The sequence below is a fragment of the Ovis aries genome, chromosome 15 (genome assembly GCF_016772045.2).
Source record: "Ovis aries strain OAR_USU_Benz2616 breed Rambouillet chromosome 15, ARS-UI_Ramb_v3.0, whole genome shotgun sequence".
Lineage (NCBI taxonomy): Eukaryota > Metazoa > Chordata > Mammalia > Artiodactyla > Bovidae > Ovis > Ovis aries.
In genome coordinates this window covers 43455121-43476498 of record NC_056068.1, presented here as the reverse complement: position 1 = coordinate 43476498, position 21378 = coordinate 43455121, and the positions used below count along the sequence as shown (strand labels likewise).

Here is a 21378-nt window from a genome sequence, read left to right as displayed (position 1 = left end):
AGAGGAAGAATCTAGATTATACCCCAAAGAAACAATGAGACAAATCCATAAAGTGGCAAGAAAATTCATGTTAAAAATACTTAAGAAAAAGGAATACCTAAAACTGAACTCATTTCCCACTCTACCTCTAATAAAACACTTCCCCCTCCCGTACTTTTCCACAACGCCACCCATTTCTACACGTCATCCTTGACTTTACATTCTCCTTCTTACTCTAGTTCAATCTATCTCCAAGTCCTGCAGATTCCATCTCCTTAATGTCTTATATTCATCTCCTCTATTCCCCCACCATACTCTGACTCAGATTTTACTACTGATTGTTTGACTTACTGCAATAATTTTCTAAAAACCATCTCCCTGCTCCCAGCTTTACTTTCTTCAAATCTCCTATGATTCAGCCAAAGTGACCTTGCTAAAATGCAAATTTAGCAGCTATATTGCTCCAGTGCTCAAAGTCTTTTAGCAGCTCCACTGTTCACAGCAATACTTCCAAAAATGTGGTAAGGAAATGCATGGGAGGAACTCAACATCATATTACACAGAAGCAAATGGCATGAAATCACAACGTGATCGAGTCATTCAGCCTGTAAGTCTTTCAGAGCTCACTAGATTAAGAAGCAAGTCTCCACTTGCTTCTTTAAGAGCAAGTGGGGTCGGGGTCGGGGGAGGAAGAGGAGACATTCACAGCCAGCAGTATCTGGCAAAATTTTTTCAACATTGTTTTTTGCTTCCATGGATTTACTTTAAAACTTATCTGCTGTGCATGGCAAGGTATATTGATTTTCCACTTCACAAAAGTGAGACAACTTTTCCTCTTAAAATATATTTAAGTTTGAAAGTTAGCTGACTTAAATATGTAAATAATAGTTTGGAGAGGTCATGATAATATTGTGAAGATGGTAAGCAATGAATTAAATCTGGGGAAAACTGCCCTACAGCATAAAATTCAAATTAATCTGTATAATTGTGGTGACTTCAAAAGAAGCTAACCAATTGTTTGCTATTTCTCTCCTTGAACCAGAAGGGCCTCTGTAACTACCTCAAGGAACAGAATGGGCCCACGTGAAGGTACTGATCTCCTAAGGCTAGTTTGGATGGGGCCAGTGACCCGTACCAGTCTCTCAGGGCACTTGCTTCCCAGTCCCGAGCCACCGTGCTGGAGGGACCACAGGGAGCAGGAATGGAAATGGGCTGGTAGGAGCCAGAGAGCTGAGTGGCTGCAGCTGTTTGAGTGTTCCCCTCTCAGACACCACACATTGGAGTGACTGAGTCTTCTGAATAAGTCCAGCCCAACCACCTTCTGAAAAAAATTACATGAGAAGACCCCAAGCAAGACCCTTAAAAACATGAGAGAGAATAATAAAATTATTGCTTAAACATTCACAATGTTTTGGGGTGATCTGGTACACAGGAAAATGGTAGATCTAGCCTTCCAAGAGCCGTTCCCCAAGGCCTATCTCCATAGTCTCATCTTTTCCTTTCAGTCCTTTATGTTCCTATAGTTTCATCTTCTCCTTTCAGTATGTTAACTATATCCAGCCATTCCCTTCTGGCCTGCAGAGTTTCTGCTGAAAGATCAGCTGTTGATCATATGGCGTTTCCTTTGTATGTTACTTGTTTTTCTCTTGCTGCTTTTAATATTCTTTCTTTGTGTTCAGTCTTTGCTAGTCTGAGTAGCATGTGTCTTGGCATGTTTCTCCTTAGGTTTATCCTGTATGGGACTCTCTGCACTTCTTGGACTTGATTGACTATTTCCCTTCCCATGTTGGGAAAGTTTTCGACTATAATCACCTCAAAAATTTTCTCAAATCCTTTCGTTTTCCCTTCTTCTTCTGGGACCCCTAAAATTCAAACGTTGGTGTGTTTAATACTGTCCCAGAGGTCTCTAAGACTATCCTAAATTCTTTTCCATGTATTCTGCTCTTCAGCAGTTATTTCCACCATTCTATCTTCTAGCTCACTTACCCATTCTCTTGCCCTATAGTCTCATCTTAATGTTGCTCACTCTCCCTACTGCGTACAGAAAAATGACCAGTTAGTAGCTTTGCTCACACAGACTGTATACACTGCTTCACTCTTCTGTTTTTGCACATGAGGATGAGATGGATGGATGGCATCACTGACTCGATGGACGTGAGTCTGAGTGAACTCTGGGAGTTGGTGATGGACAGGGAGGCCTGGCGTGCTGCAATTCACAGGGTCGCAAAGAGTCGGACACGACTGAGCGACTGAACTGAACTGAACTGAACCCTTTACCTGGAATGCCCCTCCTTGACTTGGCCATTTAAAATCTATTCATAGTGTCAAAAAGCAACAAACTTTTTTTAAAAAGTGTATATTCATACTTCAAAATGTGAACCTTTGTGAAACTTTACCTGTATATTCCTCACTGTCTTCCCACCAGTGACTGAATTAATCCTTTCTTCCCAGAGCCACTTGGATGGTGGCGTAAATCTCACTGTAGTGTACGGACCTTGTATGTGTCTTATGCGGTAAACTATTAAGTTTCTTAGGGGTAGGGAGTGTATGTCTGTGTGCAGCTGGTCCTACAGGGCTAAGGAGTGTTTGCTGGTCTGAAGCAGTTTATCCTTCTGCTTCCTTATTAGTCTACTTCACTAAAAACATTTCCATCTAAGCTTCTGGCTGACAGGAGCAGAGATGATGCCGGGTCAATGCTGCTCTCGCTCTATCGCACTCTGACTTCCCGTCCCAGGATTTTCCTTTGAATAAGGCTTTCTTTCCTGGGTTCAAGACCTTGAGGAGCAGCAAGCCTAAACTGCTAAAAGCTGGCTTTTAAACCACAATTGGGGGGAACTACTTGTTGACTATCTGGGACATAAGTTTATTGAGGAATAACATTATTCCTCTTCCTTCTTTCACTTTAAAACTCTTCCTTAATCTGTCTTCTAAGCAGCCAAGTTTCTTCACACTTCTTCCTACGGCTTCCCTCCAGCAGTCACATGGTTCCTGGGTCTCACCATCCCTTCTGACTTTGGCCCTGAATCTCCTCAGCGCCAACCTGCACTTCTTTAACAGGCAATTGCCTCCCAGCCCCCACCTCAACCAGGCTAAGCTCATCACACAGCTATAATTCAGGAGAGAGGCTTTCACATCACACCACCCTGGTCTATCATGTCAGATTCAATTGCATGTAGGATTCACTGTCCAGTGTTCAGAAGTGGGGCGAGGCAATTATCTCAAAACATAATGACAAGGAATCTGGATATTTTATATAAGGATAATAGAAAACAAACAAACAGGATTAAGAATCAGAAGTGCTTCGCCGCTCAGTCACATCAGACTCTCTGCGACTTTATGGACTGTAGCCCACCAGGCTCCTCCAGTCCATGGGGATTCTCCAGGCAAGAATACTGGAGTGGGTTGTCATACCCTCCTCCAGGGGATCTTCCCAAACCAGGGATCGAACCCAGGTCTCCCGCACTGCAGGCAGATTCTTGATCATCTGAGTCACCACGGAATCAGAAGACCTGGGTACAATTTATTGATCTGAGTCTCCCACTAAAGGCTATTTTTTGGTAAACTGAATCAGAAATGTTCCTCTATAAATGTTGCAGAAAAACGTTTTCAATGGCTATGGTACATAATAAATAAGAAATACAAGATTTGAATATAGGTAGCCCCACTCACTAAACACACTAAAGTGAACAGAAGTATACAAAAATAATAGGGAAAAATTTATTTTAGGTTTTTTATTAATAAAGTTCCTATTATACCTTACTATAAACTTAATTACAATCTAAATGTAAAAGCTGGAACCATAAAAACACTAGGAAAAAGATGAATAAATTATTTTTATACTTTTAATGAGTGAAGAAAAATTTTCAAAGCATGACACAAAATTCAACTCAAAAGCCATGAAGGGGGGAAAAAGCCATGAAGGAAAAGATAATACATTGACCTACATAAAAATTTAAAACATGTGAAAGGCAAATGACTAGCACAAAGTCAAAAATTAAAATAAAACAAACTGAGGGTGAAAAATATCGGCAATACATACAGCAAGTAGTTCTAATGTAATATGCATGTAAAAGTTCTTACAAATCTATAAGGAAAAAATAATGACCAAACACAAAAGTGAACCAAGTATTTGAAAAGAAAATTTATATAAGAATAAGTACCACTGCCAGTGAGCATAAAAGGTATCTAATTTCACTAAAAATTAAAGAAACCCTACATAAAGCAACAGTAAGAAATACTTTTTCACCTATCAGATTGGCAAAGATTGAAACACTCTACAATAGCCACTTGGCAAAGGGATGGTGGAAACAGGCATCATGATATACTTTTGATGAGAACTAAACTGATGCAGCTTGTCTGGAAAGCAGTGCGGCAATACTTATTAACAGTATAAATGAGCATAACCTTTGATCAGTGAATCTTCCCTTCCAGGAATTTTGCTTAAGGTAATACAAATACTAGACCACTGGGGCAAAGTCAGCTATATTCAGCTGTTTATTGCAGCACTGTTTATAACAGGAAAAACTGGAAATAAATGTCCATCAACAGAGGTTTGGTTAAATAAATTATGATACATCCACCAGAAGAAACACAGCACTGCTATTAATGTACAGACATGGAAAAAAAATAGCCTAGGTAAATTATCAAGAGAGGAAATTTCAACCATTTTTATTGGGTTAAAATATATGTAACATTTGCCATTTTAAGTATTTTTGAAGTTTAAAATTCAGTGGTATTAATTAAACCACAGCATTGTGCAACCATCACCACTATTTCCGAAACTCTTTCGAAACTCTCCCAAACAGAAACACTGTAACCACTAAGCAACACCTCCCAATTCTCCCTTCTTCCTAGGCTCCTAGTAACCTCCAATATGCTTTTGGTCTCTATTAATTTGCCTATTATAGGTATTTGAAGGAAAGTTATGACCAACCTAGATAGCATATTCAAAAGCAGAGACATCACTTTACCAACAAAGGTCCATCTAGTCAAGGCTATGGTTTTCCAGTGGTCATGTATGGATGTGAGAGTTGGGACTGTGAAGAAAGCTGAGCGATGAACAATTGATGCTTTTGAACTGTGGTGTTGGAGAAGACTCTTGAGAGTCCCTTGGACTGCAAGGAGATCCAACCAGTCCATTCTGAAGGAGATCAGCCCTGGGTGTTCTTTGGAAGGAATGATGCTAAAGCTGAAACTCCAATACTTTGGCCACCTCATGCGAAGAGTTGACTCACTGGAGAAGACTCTGATGCTGGGAGGGATGGGGGCAGGAGGAGAAGGGGACAACAGAGGATGAGATGGCTGGATGGCATCACCGACTCAATGGATGTGAGTTTGGGTGAACTCCGGGAGTTGGTGATGGACAGGGAGGCCTGGTGTGCTGCGATTCATGGGGTCGAAAGAGTCAGACACGACTGAGTGACTGAACTGAATTGAACTATATATACAGACTCATACAATATCTGTCCTATTATATCTTGATTTATTTCACCTAGCAGTGTTTTAAAGATTCATCCATGTTGTGGCATGCATCAGAATTCCATCCCTCTCATCGCTGATTAATATTCTACTACATGGACCTACCACATGCTGTTCATATTCACGTGTGGATGAACTCAGTTGTTTCCACCTTTGAGGCAGTGAATAACGCTGATACGAACACTGGCATAAAGCACCTGAGTTTCTGTTTTCACTTCTGTTGGGTTTATACCTGGGAGTGGAATTGCTAGGTCATTAGGCAAGTTTTTGCTTTTTGAGGAACCAAAAGAATTTAGTCCCTTGACAACTACACCATTTACATTCTCACCAGTAATATATAAGGGTTCTAACTTTCTCCACACTGTCATCAATGCTTTTTTTTTTTATTACAGTATCACCATTTTTTGAAAGATGAAATAAGTGTATATGCAAACGTAGAAAAAAATCCATTGTTACTCAACTGTTAACAATGATTATATTTTTTGGTGCATGGGTTTAAAGGATGGGTTCCTATTCAGATTTATATATTTTTCTGTTTTGTAAAAGTTTTTAGAACAAATATATTACTTCTGCTCCCAAAAAAAGAAGAGAGGGGAACAAACAAATCTTAAACAAAAATTAGGCTGAGAGAGAGTTTCGTGCATGCTTGCTAATCTGAAATGTTACCACTTCACAGTTCTTGTCTTGTATAGACAGCAATGCCCTGAATCAGCAGCAGTGGAGATCTGAGTCCAGTCCTAGCTCGGCCACCTCGGGCGCTCAGTTTTCTCACTTCTACCCTATTGCACCTAGGACTGGACCAGAGTTCCCATCAGTAAGCTCAGCAGACCTCTTCAACCCAGGGCAGCACCAGGGCTCAGGGCTACCAGCAGCCTTCTTCTATCCCAGCATGTCTTACAAAATTTATCATCTTCCATGTGTACAGCGATATGACAAAGGCTGGGCAGAGGAAAATCAGGTAACCTTTAAACATCCCTTCCCATACCGAAACAGAATCCTGGAATAATGAGGGAAGCTAAACAAAGAAGAGTCCTGGGAAAATCAAAGAGTCACTGGCCACGCAGGAGAGATGAAGATCCTCCCTTCAGGGGAGAGGCAAGCACAGACAAGGAATCAAGGGGAAACAGAATTCCACAGAAGAGAAGGCAGCTTGTGTTTATTTACTAAATCGAGTGTCTCACCTGGAGCCGCAGGCCCTTGAAGAGATAGCAAGGGGCAATGCCTGGAACCATGAGGCTCTGGGAGAAGAATTCCAAAGTCACCTGCCTGGGCAGCAGACAAGCAGAAAACCTGACCTCTGTGGGAAGAGGCACAGAGGCCTGGCTGAGTGAAAGCCACATGAAATCCTCCCGTCCAGGTGTTCTCAGCCTATCAGGTGCCAACTGTGGACTTTGCCCTTGAAATTCAACTCCTGGGCTAAAGAGATAATCTCCCAGGCATGTCCTGTGTAAACTTGACTAATCAACAGAACGCAGGCAGTGCAGAGCCTGCCCGCAGTCCCTGAAAACAGTCCTGCCAGCCAGTAGGCTGTGCTGAAGGGCAGGGGAGACTTTATCCTGGCATAAAGGTCACCTCTCCGAAAACAGTGCCCAAGAAGGGCATTTTCCAAAAATTAGCCAACAGCTGTTTACAGACAAGCACACAGCTGGAAACCTCATGTGGAGGTGACAGGGATATTGCCAGAAGAATCCTAGAGACTGAGGACAAGAACTTTGACCAGGCTTTGTTGATGTTATGGAGTTAGCGACCCAGGAGACTGTATAGACATGAAATTCCAAGTAAATGAAGGAAGTGGAAGTGTGGAAGCGTTAGCCATTCAGTCATGTCTGCCTCTTTGCCACCCCCATGGACTGCAGCCCACTAGGCTCCTCTGTCCATGGTGTTCTCCAGGCACGTATACTGGAATGGGTAGCCATTCATTTCTTCAGGGCATCTTCCTGATCCAGAGCTCGAACCCAGATCATCTGAGCCACCAGGGAAGCCCAAGTTTAAAAAGGAAGGCTCACCTATTTAGATCTGGCCGTCTCACCAACATCAGACTCTCAGCTGCTAAGCCTGGGAAGCAACGCTTTCCAAGCAGTGGTGGCAGTAGCAATTTAGAAACCTGTTAAAAATGCAAATCCCCAGGCCCCACTTCGGACCTACTGAACTGGAAACAAGCTTCCCAGGTGAGTTTGGGAGCAGCTCAAGTCTGAAAACCACTGCTTAAGGCCCTAGAGAACTCTGTCATCTGGAGGTCAGACCCTCCCTCCCCACCATCCAGACCTCCCTTATAGTCTCCTTTAAATGAATTTTGAGGGACTAGAATATTACCTCTCTGTGCTGTGCTCAGTCATGTCCGACTCTTCACAGCCCGTAGACTGTAGCCCATCAGGCTCTCCAGTTACACCCAATAAGACAGACATGCTTCTTCCCCCTCTAATTCTATCTTCCATGTGGTCTCACAGGTTTCTTTGCCTGTGTGCATGCATGCATGCTAAGTCACTTCAGTCATGTCTGACTCTTTGCAACCCTATGGACTGTAGCCCGCTGGTCTCCTCTGTCCATGAGATTCTCCAGGCAAGAACACTGGAGTGGGTTGCCATGCCCTCCTCCAGGGGATCTTCCCAACCCAGGGATCGAACCCTCATCTCTCACATCTCCTGTATTAGCAGGCAGGTTCTTTACCACTTTATTAGCGCCACATGGGGGTTTCTTTTTTACCAACTAAATCCAGGTATGTTCCTTTCTTGCTTTCAGAAGGACAATTTCCAGAGGGTTCAAGCACTTCAAGTTCTGACCTCAACCAAGCTCTTTTCCATCATTCACTAGACCATCTGTGTGTCCCGGCTCATGGGGGTGACCATCTACTGCAGGCTCAGTGAAGAGGTACTGGAGATGAAAGCACCCTCTCAAGGAGTCTTTACTAATCACAGAGCTTTTCCTTCAGAAGCCAAATAGTTACTAAAACAGACAGTGGTAGGCAAACAGAAAAGTAGAGTCCCATTACTTACCAAAGAAATTCCTCTGTGTGTCAGGAATCTATGTTAAACCTGAAATTCAATCTCACCTTCTCTGCCCTTCACAGACCATTCCATCTAGCCGACGGACCAAGGCTGAACACAGATCTCATGAACATCAAGGACTGGAAGTTTATCAACACCCTGTAGATTTTCATTTCAGAACCCTCACCCCTGATTTACAGAATCCAAACAGGATCAGTCCCACAAAAAAGAAGTATCTATCAATAGAAACTAGTCAATGTTCAATTTCCAGCGAGCGAAAGTTATGGCCTAACAAATTTCTTTCCTCAAACATTGCCAACAAACTTGAAGACTCCAAAAGAGACCTGTGGACTAAAACATCAGAATTTACTTACAAATGCTAATTTACTGACATATTGCTTAAATCTTCCAAAAACAAATTCCATCTTCTTACTGCAAAATGAGAGGGAATCATAATATAACATTTAATTAACTACTTGTCTCCACAAGTAGTTCATGAGTTTAATGAGAAAGATGATCACTCCTCCTACCCAGATAAAGAGAGGTGATTCAGACTATCTGTTTCCAAGTCTTGCCACACACCCTTACCCTGCCCAATTTTTGATTTGGACTGGTATTCTCAACATTCAACCAGATACACCTTTCAGAAAAAGATGAAATCCACAAATATCCAGAATCTTATCCTAATTTCCAGCGGATAGAAAGGAGAACAGGACAGTAACCAACACAGAACAATTCAAGGGGGAAAATGCTCATTAACTATTTTAGATAATTAAGAGGAATGCACCAGTCAGAGAGAGCACATCCTTTGGAATGGTACAGACTTAGATCTGGATTCTAAGCAAGTTAGCCAGTCTAGGTTCCTCAACCGTAGACACCAGAGCATCAACAAATTCACTCACAGCTGCTGTGAGAATTTGCTAAAATGATGCAAGTGAAAATGCCTAGTAAAACACAATACGTATAAGAGAGTAAGCATGCATTCTGCTAATGATGTACCACAAATCTAAAATCTACAGAAATCTTTAAAACATATTGCTTGATCCCAAGAACTATGCAGAACTGAGTTGTATTTATTCAACTTCCTTTAGTTAATTAGCTACGTGCCAACCCCTACTCCAGAGCCCTTCTCTTTCCCCTTGCTTTTTTTCTTTTCAAATTCAATCTTCCTCTCAGACAATCATCCCTCTCAAATTTTGACAACTTGGCCCTAGTTGTGCCACAGACCTAGAATATGAACACCTCATACTGGTTTTCCAAGCTCCTTACCATGGCCAAAAGGCTGCACTTGAAGTAGCCTCCACCATCTTCTGCTCCTAATCTGCTTGCCCCCTGTATTCTAACAATGACGACTTTCTGTTCTCTCAACAAGCCGACCTCTTTTTCTACCCTCAAAGACTTTGCACTGCTGTTCTCTCTTCCAGGAAGGTGAAAGAAAGTGAAGTCACTCAACTGTTGTAGCCTACCAGGCTCCTCCGTTCATGGGATTCTTCAGGTAAGAATACTGGAGTGGGTTGCCATTTCCTTCTCCAGGGGATCTTCCCAACCCAGGGATCGAACCCTGGTCTCCAGCATTGCAGGCAAACACTTTAACCTCTGAGCCACCAGGGAAGTCCCTGTCTTTGCTGCAGAAATAACTACTAACACATCAAAGTCCTTGTGTGGTGGAGCTCTAAGTAGAGCAGAAATGGGGGCAGGCAGTAAATAAGCAAACAAATCACAAATAAGATAAAGACAGTGATATGAGCAATGAAGGAAATAATGGTGATGTGAAAGAGAGAGGCACAGGAACTTGAGAACTATTTTCAAAAAAGAAGTTCAAGAAGGCCTCTCGGAGAAGATGACATTGAAGCTTCAAGGACAAGAAAAAGCTGTGAATGTGCAGATTTGGGGAAGGTACCTTCCTGGACTTCCCTGGTGGCTCAGAGGTTAAAGTGTCTGCCTGCAATTCGAGAGACCCTAGGTTGGGAAGATCCCCTGGAGAAGGAAATGGCAACCCACTCCAGTATTCTTGCCTGGAGAATCCCATGAACGGAGGAGGCTGGTAGGGGTCGCAAAGAGTCAGACACGATTGAGTGACTTCACTTTCACTTTCTGCAGCATAGAAAATGGTGCCTAGAACAGGATGAAAGTGAAAGTCACTCAGTGGCGTCTGACTCTTTGCGACCCCATAGAATAGTCCATGGAATTCTCCATGCCAGAATACTGGAGTGAGTAGCCATTCCCTTCTCCAGGGGATCTTCCCAACCCAGGGATTGAACCCAGGTCTCCCACATTGCAGGTGAATTCTTTACCTGCTGAGCCACAAGGGCAGCCCAAGAAACGAAGAACAGGATGGACACTCAATAAAGACATATTGAATGAATGAATGAATAAATAACATTTCTAAACAAAAGAGGCAGATTTGGACACTCTCCCTGCCCTCCAGGGGATCTCAGGGAAAGACTGCAAATTAAAAAGAGAAAAGACTGAGGAGAAATAAACTCTAAGGGAACACAAACAGATAAAGCCATCCCAGTTCCCCTACTGACATTAACTGCTATTGCTGGCCAGGATGATGTCACAGGTATTGCAATCTCCACAGCTTGCCTTCTCCCCCCACTAAGTTTTCTTATCATGGTAGAATGCACACAACTCCACGGTCTTATCCTTTAGTTTCTGCAGCTTCCCAGGGCTCAACTTTTTCTAGCAGAGCTATGTAGACATCTGACCTTGGGTATTTTTCAGGTGAAAAGAAGTCTGGGTAGCATTGCATATAAAACCTGCCTGGGTTCACCAAACAGATGTGGGTTTCAAGAAGAAACTTGTCTGTTTGTATTCAATGAGGTCTAAATACAACACAATTTTCCAGCTGTTCCTCACTGTTTTCTTTTTAGCTTGGCCCCTGCCACTTCCCTTTGGGCACTTACTCAGCGTTAAGAAAACCCACAGTCCTTCTTACCACTAGCATCCTCACAGCCGGCTCTCCCAGCACAACTGAGCAGTGACCCTTCCCTGAGTGGCAGCGATGATGCCCACCCAAAGAGCCCGGGACCCAGAGAGGACAGTGCTGCTCAAGCCATCTCAAAGACAGCAATTTATCTGGCATTTCCATTTATGTCTGAAGCCAAACTGGTGAATAAATCTGGAGGTGAGAGAGGAACAAAGAAAATAAACTTCAGGGCCCTCTTTCTGGATTCCAAAGTCTCAGTTCTCTGAGCGAGTCAAGTCACAGACTGCAAACCAAGGCCACTGCCATTGCCAAGTTAACTGAGCTATCCCAGGTATTCTCCTTTCGCATTCAAACACCACACTTCTTGAGAGCTGCCAGGGTCAGTCAGGTTCTTTCACTTCCTTTCCCTATTTGCATCCATTTGCCAAGAGACAAAATCTAGGCACAAGTGGATCTGACTTTCTTCTCAGATCTCTACAAATGAGTACGAAACCTCACGTGTGGTTTCTACACCCTCTGGTCTTCACTTCTTTTCATCACTCCTTCAGAACACATGGGAGGTCAAAAATTGCCAATAAACTAAAAAAGGTAGGGAAGTCTGGCACAAAATCTGCACCAAGAAAACTTACCTCCGGTAAGGAGAGTCAGGCATAGTTTAGGCAGCTGAAAATACTATCAAGGCTGAGCCTCCCCTGAGTGTATATAGGGAGCTACTGCAGGGTTTGAGTTCCTGCCTCTGGGAGCCTACAGAAGTAAGGCCGCGGAAGAAATAAGACGTTTGACCCTAATCCGCAGTTTGGTCTTCTGAAGCAAAAGGAACCTTAAATTATAAACAGCCTCACTCAAAGGGAAAATTTGTGAAGCACCTACTCCCAGGAACTCCCCATTCTGCCCCAGGCCAGCCTGGGTTCGGCAGGCCCATAAATTGGCACTGTTGATGTGACCTTCCCAGACTGTTTCAACAAGAGATAACAACAAAGCTGAGAGCTTTGGTAGCACTCAAAGGAGATTTGAGGGACTTAAAACGTGCTGCTAAATTTGGCAGCTAAAGTTCCCATTTCTTGCCGTTGAAAAAGGCAATCTCTTTATAATTACACTTGTAGATAAGATGCACCAAGCTACTGGAGCTACTCATTCTTCTGAGGAACAGGTTAGAATCTCCTGGACCCAACCCACCGCTCCTCTGAGACTGGTCTCAGAGTCCAGTGAGGAGACAAATGTCACCTGGGGCTGGGGAGGCAACCTGTCTCCTGGAAGACAAAGTGCCAGGAGCCTCTCCTACAACTCACTGTCTGAACTGCAACCACCTGCCTGGGGATATTCACCACTCACAAGCTCTCTCTGCCCCTGAATTTACATTCTCCCTCAGCCCACTTCCCACCTTACTCTTTCACCCAGGGCTCTGCTACAGAACACGCATGACTCATCAGAGAAGGTCCTTTCAACCTAGATGCTCCTTTTTTTGGCCAGACTCCCCCTCTAGCCTATATATTTCTTTATAAAAGCAAGGTACAGGAGCTACGACCCATGCACTGATAATGAGCACATGTGCTAAGTCGCCTCCGGCGTGTCCGACTCTTCGCAGCCCTATGGACTACTTTGCCCATAGGGTTCTCCAGGCAAGAATACTGGAGTGGGTTGCCATGCCCTCCTTCTGGGGATCTTCCTGAGCCAGGGATCGAACTCATGTCTCTTAAGTCTCCTGCATTGGCAGGCAGGTTCTTTACCACTACCGCCACCTGGGAAGTCCATGCACTGATAGGGGACACATATTACTGCCCTGCTGATACTAGATATCTGTCCAAGACATAGAGGAAGTGGGTAGCACCTCACATTTCTCAGCAGAACAAACCAGACAGACTAGCCACTCAGAATCAAACTCTGCTTGACTTAGAAGAGAATAATAAATATAACAATCATTGCTCACACTGCATGAAGTGCTAGATATGAGGTGCTATTCTCAGCACTTGACATTTAGACCTCGCCACGACCCTATGAAAATAGTACTATTACCACCTCCATTCTACAGACGAGGGACTGGGTCCTAGGAGGCTAAGTGCCTTACCCAAGGTGACCGAGCTGGGATGTAGCAGAGCCTGAATGTGAACCACAACAGCCTGACCCGGGTCTGGATATCACTCTTTCATTGGAGGGCTCTTCCCCTAACACACAGGTTTGTCTCTGAGCACAAGCGGCTCACTCTAGGATCTACAGGAGAGAGGATCCATCAGAAAACACTTGCCAGTTTTCTCCACTGAGAGAGGGAAACTGTGGACAGAATTTATTCCCAGAGCTGGTCTAAGTCTTTGCGGCACATGAGTACTCCAAACATCTACTGACCAAAATTTTTCCAGAGGCACTAAGTGAAACCACCACCTCTATTTCTTACTGACCCGGGAGACCTTCTAGCTTACTAAGAGATAGAGCCTCTTTGCAAGTTGTTGTGCAGCTGAGAACAAGCTCCCAGTCTCCAAGTTAAAAGAACCAAGTCGGAACGTTTCCCAGAATCCAGCTGATGGTTTTTGTTTTTTTTTTAAGTTACTCAAATATGTTTTAAAGCATAAACTACATACGTAGGTCAATTTGAGGAAATAAAATGTATCAACTACTATATTCAGTTTCATAAGACTTTAGGGAATCTAGTTGGAAAGATAAGATGCATTTCAAGTGCCGAGTCAGAATGTCAACGAAAACACCCAATCCCAATCCCCCTTGCTAGAAAAGGAAGCTGAAGCCTAGGACTAACACTCGGATCTGCTTACTACGAGGCCAGGGCTCCTTCTCCTGCTGCATGCAGGCAGAGACGTTCCTAGGAGGGAGACATCTCCAACAACAGCAGCAGTTAGCACTTACTGAGAGCATGTGTGTGCCAGAAACCAAGCTAAGTGCTTTATACAAATTAACTCCTGCAACAGATCGTTGGGATGGGTAATATTACTCCCAATTTACAGATGAAGAGACTAAGGTTTTATAGAGGTTAACTGCAGGGGTCCACAGGTAGTAAGAGGAAGAGCCAGACTGTGAACCTCCAGAGCCAGCCTCAAAGCCCATGTTAGCTGGGTTTTGAAGGACACAGAGAATTCACAGAAGAAAGGTGAGCAGTGCCAGGGTAGCCAGTGTCCAGAGCACTGGGGGCAGCCAGCTTGGACAGGGCCTCCAGGGCTGGGTTAAAGAGGACCTCAAGGTCCCACCTGGGCTGGCCTGTCGGAGAGGGGCAAGCAAAAAGCAGTTCTAGACTCCCCTGACTGTGAAGGTAAGCCTCCTTCAGAAGGATAAAGCTGAGCCTGTGAAGCTGGGTCAAGAAGGACCACTTAGCGACTCTCCTGAGGTCTTGACAGAAAGAGGAAGAAAATGCAAAGTCTACACTCCTTCTAAAAGAAGGATCTGATTTGACTTTCCTAACACAGGAACCCCAACCTGATTAAGAGATGCCAGCCATAGTCTCTTCAAAGTGCTGCTCTAAGTTGATGACAATAATGGAAAGCGTTGAACATTTACTGTGTGCCAGGCACTGGGCTGAGAGCTTTACATGCATCATTTCATTCAATCCTCACCACAACGCTAACCAGCTAAGAACTATCATTACAGGAAGTCCCCTATGTACAAACCTTCAAGTTGCAAACTTTCGAAGATGGGAACGTGTGTTCACAGTCATGTAAGTTTGTTCACACATCTGGCATCCTCTACAAGTGGTTGTACTTTTGTGTACTTTACAGTACTGTGTTGAGTACAGTAGTACAGTATATTTATTTCAAGCTAGATCTACAAGAGGATGACTTCACTGATCCTTGTGAAGACCTGATGGAATTGTAAGCCAGCCCTTGGATTCCAGCTATCGTACTGTACTACTGTACTTTTCAAGGCACTATACTGTAAGATTTGAAATGTTTACTTTTTGTGTTTGTCTTTTATGTATTATTTGTGTGAAAAGTACTATAAACCTATATACATATATATATATATATATATATATATATATATGTAGGTATATACATATAAACCTATACGGTACTATACAGCCAATTATGTTAATTGAGTACCTAGGCTAACTTTGTTGGACTTTGAACAAATCGGGCTAACAAATGCACTCTCAGAACTGAATTCATTCATATACAGGGGACTTACTGTATATCCATTTTACAGATGCCTCACAGAAAACTGAGGCTCAGAGAGATTAGTTTAATTACCCAAGGTCACACAGATAACAAATAGTAATATCAGGTTCTAAATCTAGATTTATTTAAGATCCCGAGTTCCAGCCCTTAATCACCTCACCAGACTGCCTATAAGATACTCTAGTATCATATGTAAATAGTTTCATCAGAGCTGCTCAAAGGCAGCACCATACACTCTCACTGGGCATCTAATAGTCACTGAGAGTTGAACACACACATTACAGGTTGACTCCCTTAAAAGCAATCTATAAAACTCAGTTGTCAGAACTCAATAAGGGAGCCTCTGTTCCAAGACACAAATGAGCACACAAAGCTAAAGAGTTCTAGAAACCAGCTGACTTTGTAGTTTTCTTTCCAATTTTCCCATTTCCCTTTTCCCATTCCCCACCCCCTGCACACACACCCCGTCACCCGACACTCCCAGAGAAGCTGCCACCCAGGCCTAGAACCCTCACCCTCCTCCTAGTTCCAGTCCTTAGTTGGCTCTCTTCCATCACGCAAATAGTGCTTCAAATCAGAGTCTAAGAGTTGGACCCTCTTCCTTTCGCCCAGTCTAAAGCATGAATAGTCATTAACCCTACCATCAAAACCTAAAACTTCAGTAGGTCTGTGCTCCTTCTCAGTCACATGGACAGAGGCTCACACTGGGGAGGAAATAAGCATAATAAATCATGTAATACAGGGTGTGTGTGTGTGTGTGTGTGTGTGTATGATAAATCTCACACTTGATTTTTTTTTTATCTTTCCCAGTTCTTGGCCCAGACCCTTTGGATTCACTGACTAAATGAGTGAACAGACCAAGAGAACATGTGGAGACCAGGGATGTCTCCGAGTCAGAGAGCAAATGAACAGGGGTGTCAACCCCAGTGCCAGCCACCCCCACCCACCCCTGCCCTCCCGGTGCCTGTTAGGACCTACACAAAGCTGTCTCCGTGAGCCCCCTGGGGGCAAACCAGCCTTCTGCTAAGTCGTGAGGGCCTTCTAGGTTAGTCCAGGTACCCCCTCTGTCACCCCTCCTATCCCTGAGAACTACCTTTCCCCCAGTCCCCTTCCCAGGGCCTCTCTCCTGTTTCCTTCCAGTAGTCTTCCTACTGCTTCAGAGCTTGTCTCCATAACCCTGTGTTCATCTCATTTTACCCAAGTTCAAACGGTCCTTCATTCACTGTGACGTTTCCTATTAGCCAATTGCCAACTCACATACAAATCCCCTTCAGTGACAAGTCACACAGAAATATAGTCTGGATCTCTGAGAAACAGGTAGTTTCATGACAAACTCTCAGGAACAAGTCAGCTTTGGTTACGAAGGCTTCATATCCTGATTGCATATAATTCACCCTTTATATAGACAGTGCAGCTTTCAGATGAGAAGAGTACTGTGATCATTTCAGCACCCCCTCAACAACAGTATACCAGAGTCAGGAAAAAACAAGAGAATGGATCTTGGCGAAATCCTTCACTAAGGTAGTCTGGACTCATTCGGCATCCTCCTCTCTGCTCAACACACACACACCCAGGCCAGTCTTTCTAGGCCTATGGCTAGAGACAGAGACCTTGGATTTTTTTTTTTTTTGGAATAGAGTTGCTTTACAATATTGTGTTAGTTTCTGCTGTACAATGGAGTGAATCAGCTATATGTTTACATATATCCCCTTCCTCTTGGACCTCCATCCCAACCCTGGTATTTTCTATCAGACAATATCACATGGCATGTTTTCCCAAGACAGACTTACCCAGCATTTCACCACCCCACCCCCCACCTACCAGGACAGGTGCACAGAGCACCTCCGCCCCAGCAGAGCACAGGGCCTCCCTCCCCACCCCTAGAAGGCACTCACTAAAGCACATGTTCCCACAGAGAGAGAGATCTCTGCAGACCACACCAGATGGTCATTGTTTCCCTTCTCTCATGCCCTCCTGGCCCCTTCTCCACTTTCCATGGTTCCTCTAAATCAAAGAACTCCCTCATCTGTCAGCAGATGGGCCCTCCCCCAGTGAAGGTGGAGGCACAGAAGGCAGACAAGCCAAAGCCCTGGGGGGCTGCTGCCTGGCCTCCGCCTCCTCCAGGCTCCAGGCTTTCCCTCTGCTTGGCTCTCAGCAAACTCTCCTGGGCCCCACACAAAACATCAGGAGCCTCCAGGGCACTGACAGGTAACAGCTAAGAGAAGCAACAGACCACGTGCTCTCAGCCTCTCAGTCCCACCAGCCCACAGGGAGGGGCTTGGGAAGGCCCAGGACTCAGACCCTCCACCTCACTCCAGTGACCGGGGGGTCTCCCGGAATAGTTCACTGAATCCAGTGAGGTGGGGACTGGGGCACACCCCTCCTCGTCCCCAGCCAGCAGGATGGCCATGAGATCTGGAGTCAGGGCACTGCTCCAAACGGTACCCCCAAGCCCTTCATTCCAGGGACGGGGCAGAGCCAGCAGAACTGAGGATGGCCTTGGCTTGTCCTCCAGGGTATTTCAAAGTTTCAGCTTCCCGGGGTTACTGATAATTCTAATTTTGTAGACAGAAGGAGCCCAGGGCCGGAGAGCGCAGGAAGAGCAGTAGAAGAAGTGGGGGAGAGAGAGTGAGAACAGAAATGTTACTTTTTAATCCTTAAGGAACATGGAGGGGTCCAATTTGTGACTCAGCTCTGGGAAGCTGGACTGAAGGAGCGGGAAACAGCTGCAGACCCGCGCTAAGCTGTGGACAGCTTCCCCCAGGCTAGCGAGGCTGCTGTGACAAGACTCACCTGGAAAAGAAGGCTCTGTTGTTTTTGTTGGTTTTTTGTTATTTTTTTTTAATGTGTTCATGGGCTTCTTCCTAGGCACCACTCCAGGGCCTGGCTGCCAGGTGTGCCCCTGCCCTACAAGAGCTGCGGCTGCAGGTGGGGTACCAGCCCCGCCTCTACCCTCTACCCTGTTCCCGCCTAGTACCCAGGAGCCTCCCAGTGTCCCCGAGGACAGAGCTGGCGTGCCCTTGCCCAGAGGCTCCCCGCTCCCCTGCGATTCTGTTCCCTGGCACAGTCCCAGGGCATATCGAGTATCTCTGCCCTTGGAATTCCCACTTCCTCATTTCTTTCTTTATTTCTTGTTTCCCTCTAAACTATAGCTACAGGTTCCTAAGAGAGCTGCTCAGCCCCCCAAGGACCTTTCAGAGCAATAACTCTTCCTGCCAGTTAGAACCCTGCCTTTAAAACCCAGGACAGAGGAGAAAGGCCTCTGGGCTCCCTCAGAACAGTTTTCCCAGCACAACCTAACAGGATGAGGGAACGGGCCCTAGCAACTAGTAGCTTCCCTTCCAGCTCCTAAAATCTATGACTCTGTAAACACCAGGCAGCTACCTGTGGGACACTGGAAAAGCCAAGGGGTCTCTTGAAATCCCTCTCCTCTGAACGAAAACACGTGAATCAGGGGACCCAAGGAAAGCTCCATCTCTCAAGGATCATTTACAAGGCTCCAAGCCTACAGTGAACATCACTCTTACTAAACTTGCCTGTATGTTTCCTTTAACATCTTGAAGTTTTCAAAGGTTTTTCTCATTTTTATTTATAAATGCAAAAAAGAAGAGGGGCCTTTATAAATGGGAAAACCAGAACAGAGAGCAAAGTGACTTTCCAGAAGACAGAGGGACTATTCTTCAAGGGTCAGCTCATAACATCTTACATTATATAGGTCTTGACTGGTTTAAACTTCTTCCGTGGAAACTGTTTCATTTGCTCCTCCCAACAGTACTGTGGAGGAACTATTATCATTACCTCCATCTCACCAGCCAATAAATCTGAAGGTTGTAGAAGTTGAGAGTCTTGCCAATGGCTACCTGAACGGTGAGTAGCATGACCTAGTCACAATTCAAGTCTTCTAAACCCCAAGCTATTATCATTCTGCTACACCAGAAGAAAGAGCATCTGCTGGCCCTTTTTACATGAGCTGCTGCTGCTGCTAAGTTGCATCAATCGTGTCCAACTCTATGTGACCCCATAGACGGCAGCCTACCAGGCTCCTCCGTCCATGGGATTTTCCAGGCAAGAGTACTGGAGTGGGTCGCCAGTGCCTTCTCCACTTCACATGAGCGAGGGACATAAAATTGAAGGAGCTGCCCCACTACATCCACACAAATAGAGAACTGAGATCCTGGATTTGTGTTGCCCACTAAAAGGCCCAACGACTCCTCTTCATATCCCCTGACTTGAGTCCCAGCCAATAGCACCAGGCCACATCCCCCCAGTTAATCGAGGTGTCAACCAAGCAGAGGAGCCCTAGAATGGAATAAAAGGAAATACCGCTTAATAAGTGGCCCGTCCGAGGTGCAGGGCCATTGAGTTCACCCTTGTGGAGCCTCGGGCCACAACAGTGATGCACGCATGTACACATTCTGGGAGCCCGAATCGAGACACGGCCAGTGCTTTCATTGGCAAGCTGACCCGAAGTTAATCAGAAGGCCCCTCATTGTGTGCTGGAGTACAAAAGACATTCTGTTCAGAAAGTTCAAGAAGAAAAACCAAAGAGCTAGGACCGCAGCTGTTCCCTCATCCCACAGGGAAACCAAAAGCAGCCATCGAGCCTCCTGAGGCCCAGGAGTAAGTTTAAGACATAACACGGCTGAAGCCTCCTGAGGGGTCTCCACTGCAGGGAGTGTCCGCCGCATGAAACCTCCTGTTGAGATCACTGACAACCCTGGCGATCCCATCACCTATACAAGTGCCTTTCTGGAATGATCCTCTCCCCGAGGCCACACTGCGCTCACCACACACCGGTCCTCCAGGTCAGGATAAGTTTTACTGAAACACAGGACAAACAGTGTAGAAGGAGTACGTGGCAGAGACACCACATGCCCTGAGACTTGATTCAAACATTAACCAGGAAATCCATTCAGCACAACCACAGCACTTCAGGTCTCCTCAGGTAACCCAGCTCTTAGCAGCAACCCACTCAGAAACATCGGGATAATGAACCTCTTAACAGGTCCCACACCCCCTGACGCCCCCTGCCTCCACCCCATACATTTGTTTAGGAAAACCTGTGATGGATTTTATTAATAATAAAGGAGGACAGCTTGCTTCTTACCAGCCTACCTGGGGGACAGAGAGAGAGGAGAGACTGGCCCTGGTTTAGACATCCCTAGGACAGCCCCTCTCTCCTAATAACTACCCCAGAGAGACTTGGAGCTCACTGCAGCTCCCAGCTGAGTTAATTAGCTTTTATTTTTTTCATTAGGTCAGACATAGCAGCACCAAAAGACAACAGTGTTCACTAGAACAAACCCAGCCACTCAAAAGACACTGGAGTTTCCATGTAAGAACTACAAACACATTGCGGGAGTGATGATAATTCTCTTTTTTTTCCCTACATAAAAGACTCTTCCCGTAAAATTTCCTGAGCCTTTGTGCTAAATAAAAGTAAGATGATGATTCCTATAGTGAAGTCTAAACACCTCAGGTTCAGCAAGAGTGAGATCAGCTAGATTTGCAAAGTCAAGAAAACTGGCTGCCTCCCTCCTCTATAAGCTAATAGAATCCAACTGTTGGAGCATGACATCATTCCTGAGCCCCAAACCCTGAGCAGAGCAGAGCATACAGACACTCGCCGGCCTCCCAGAAAACAGCCCAAGACTACGGCCAGGAAAGGAGGAAAAACAATCCCAGCCGAGAGCTGACTTACCTGAAAGTCCCGGTGCTTTCCTGCCCACTCCATTCTCGGCAGAGTCTGGCTCACACCACAGTCTGTTAGGGAGCCCACGGCCCCCAAATCCACTCGCTCCGGCTCCGATACCTGCTGCGAGCTTCCCACAGCTCCTTCCTCTGACCTTTCGTGGCGCTCCTTCCAGCCAAATAAGCGGAGCACTGCTGG

General features: G+C 45.1%; 1 protein-coding gene across 8 annotated transcripts in view; it reads right to left on the bottom strand.

The window, feature by feature from the left end:
* Nucleotides 1–21378, bottom strand: part of DENND2B (DENN domain containing 2B) — a 166791-nt gene that overhangs the window by 100038 nt on the left and 45375 nt on the right. Inside the window, exons 1-2 of one of the 8 annotated variants that reach the window (XM_060399940.1) lie at nucleotides 10736–21331; nucleotides 6639–10037 (exon numbers count right to left, since the gene is read on the bottom strand). The exons of 3 other annotated variants lie outside the window; for them this stretch is intronic. The gene's annotated coding sequence lies outside the window, so the exon portion shown is untranslated. Of the gene's footprint in view, nucleotides 1–6638; nucleotides 21332–21378 lie in introns of those variants that run through there. 4 more of the 8 variants (XM_060399942.1, XM_042233083.2, XM_060399941.1 and 1 more) reach the window with 4 other exon arrangements.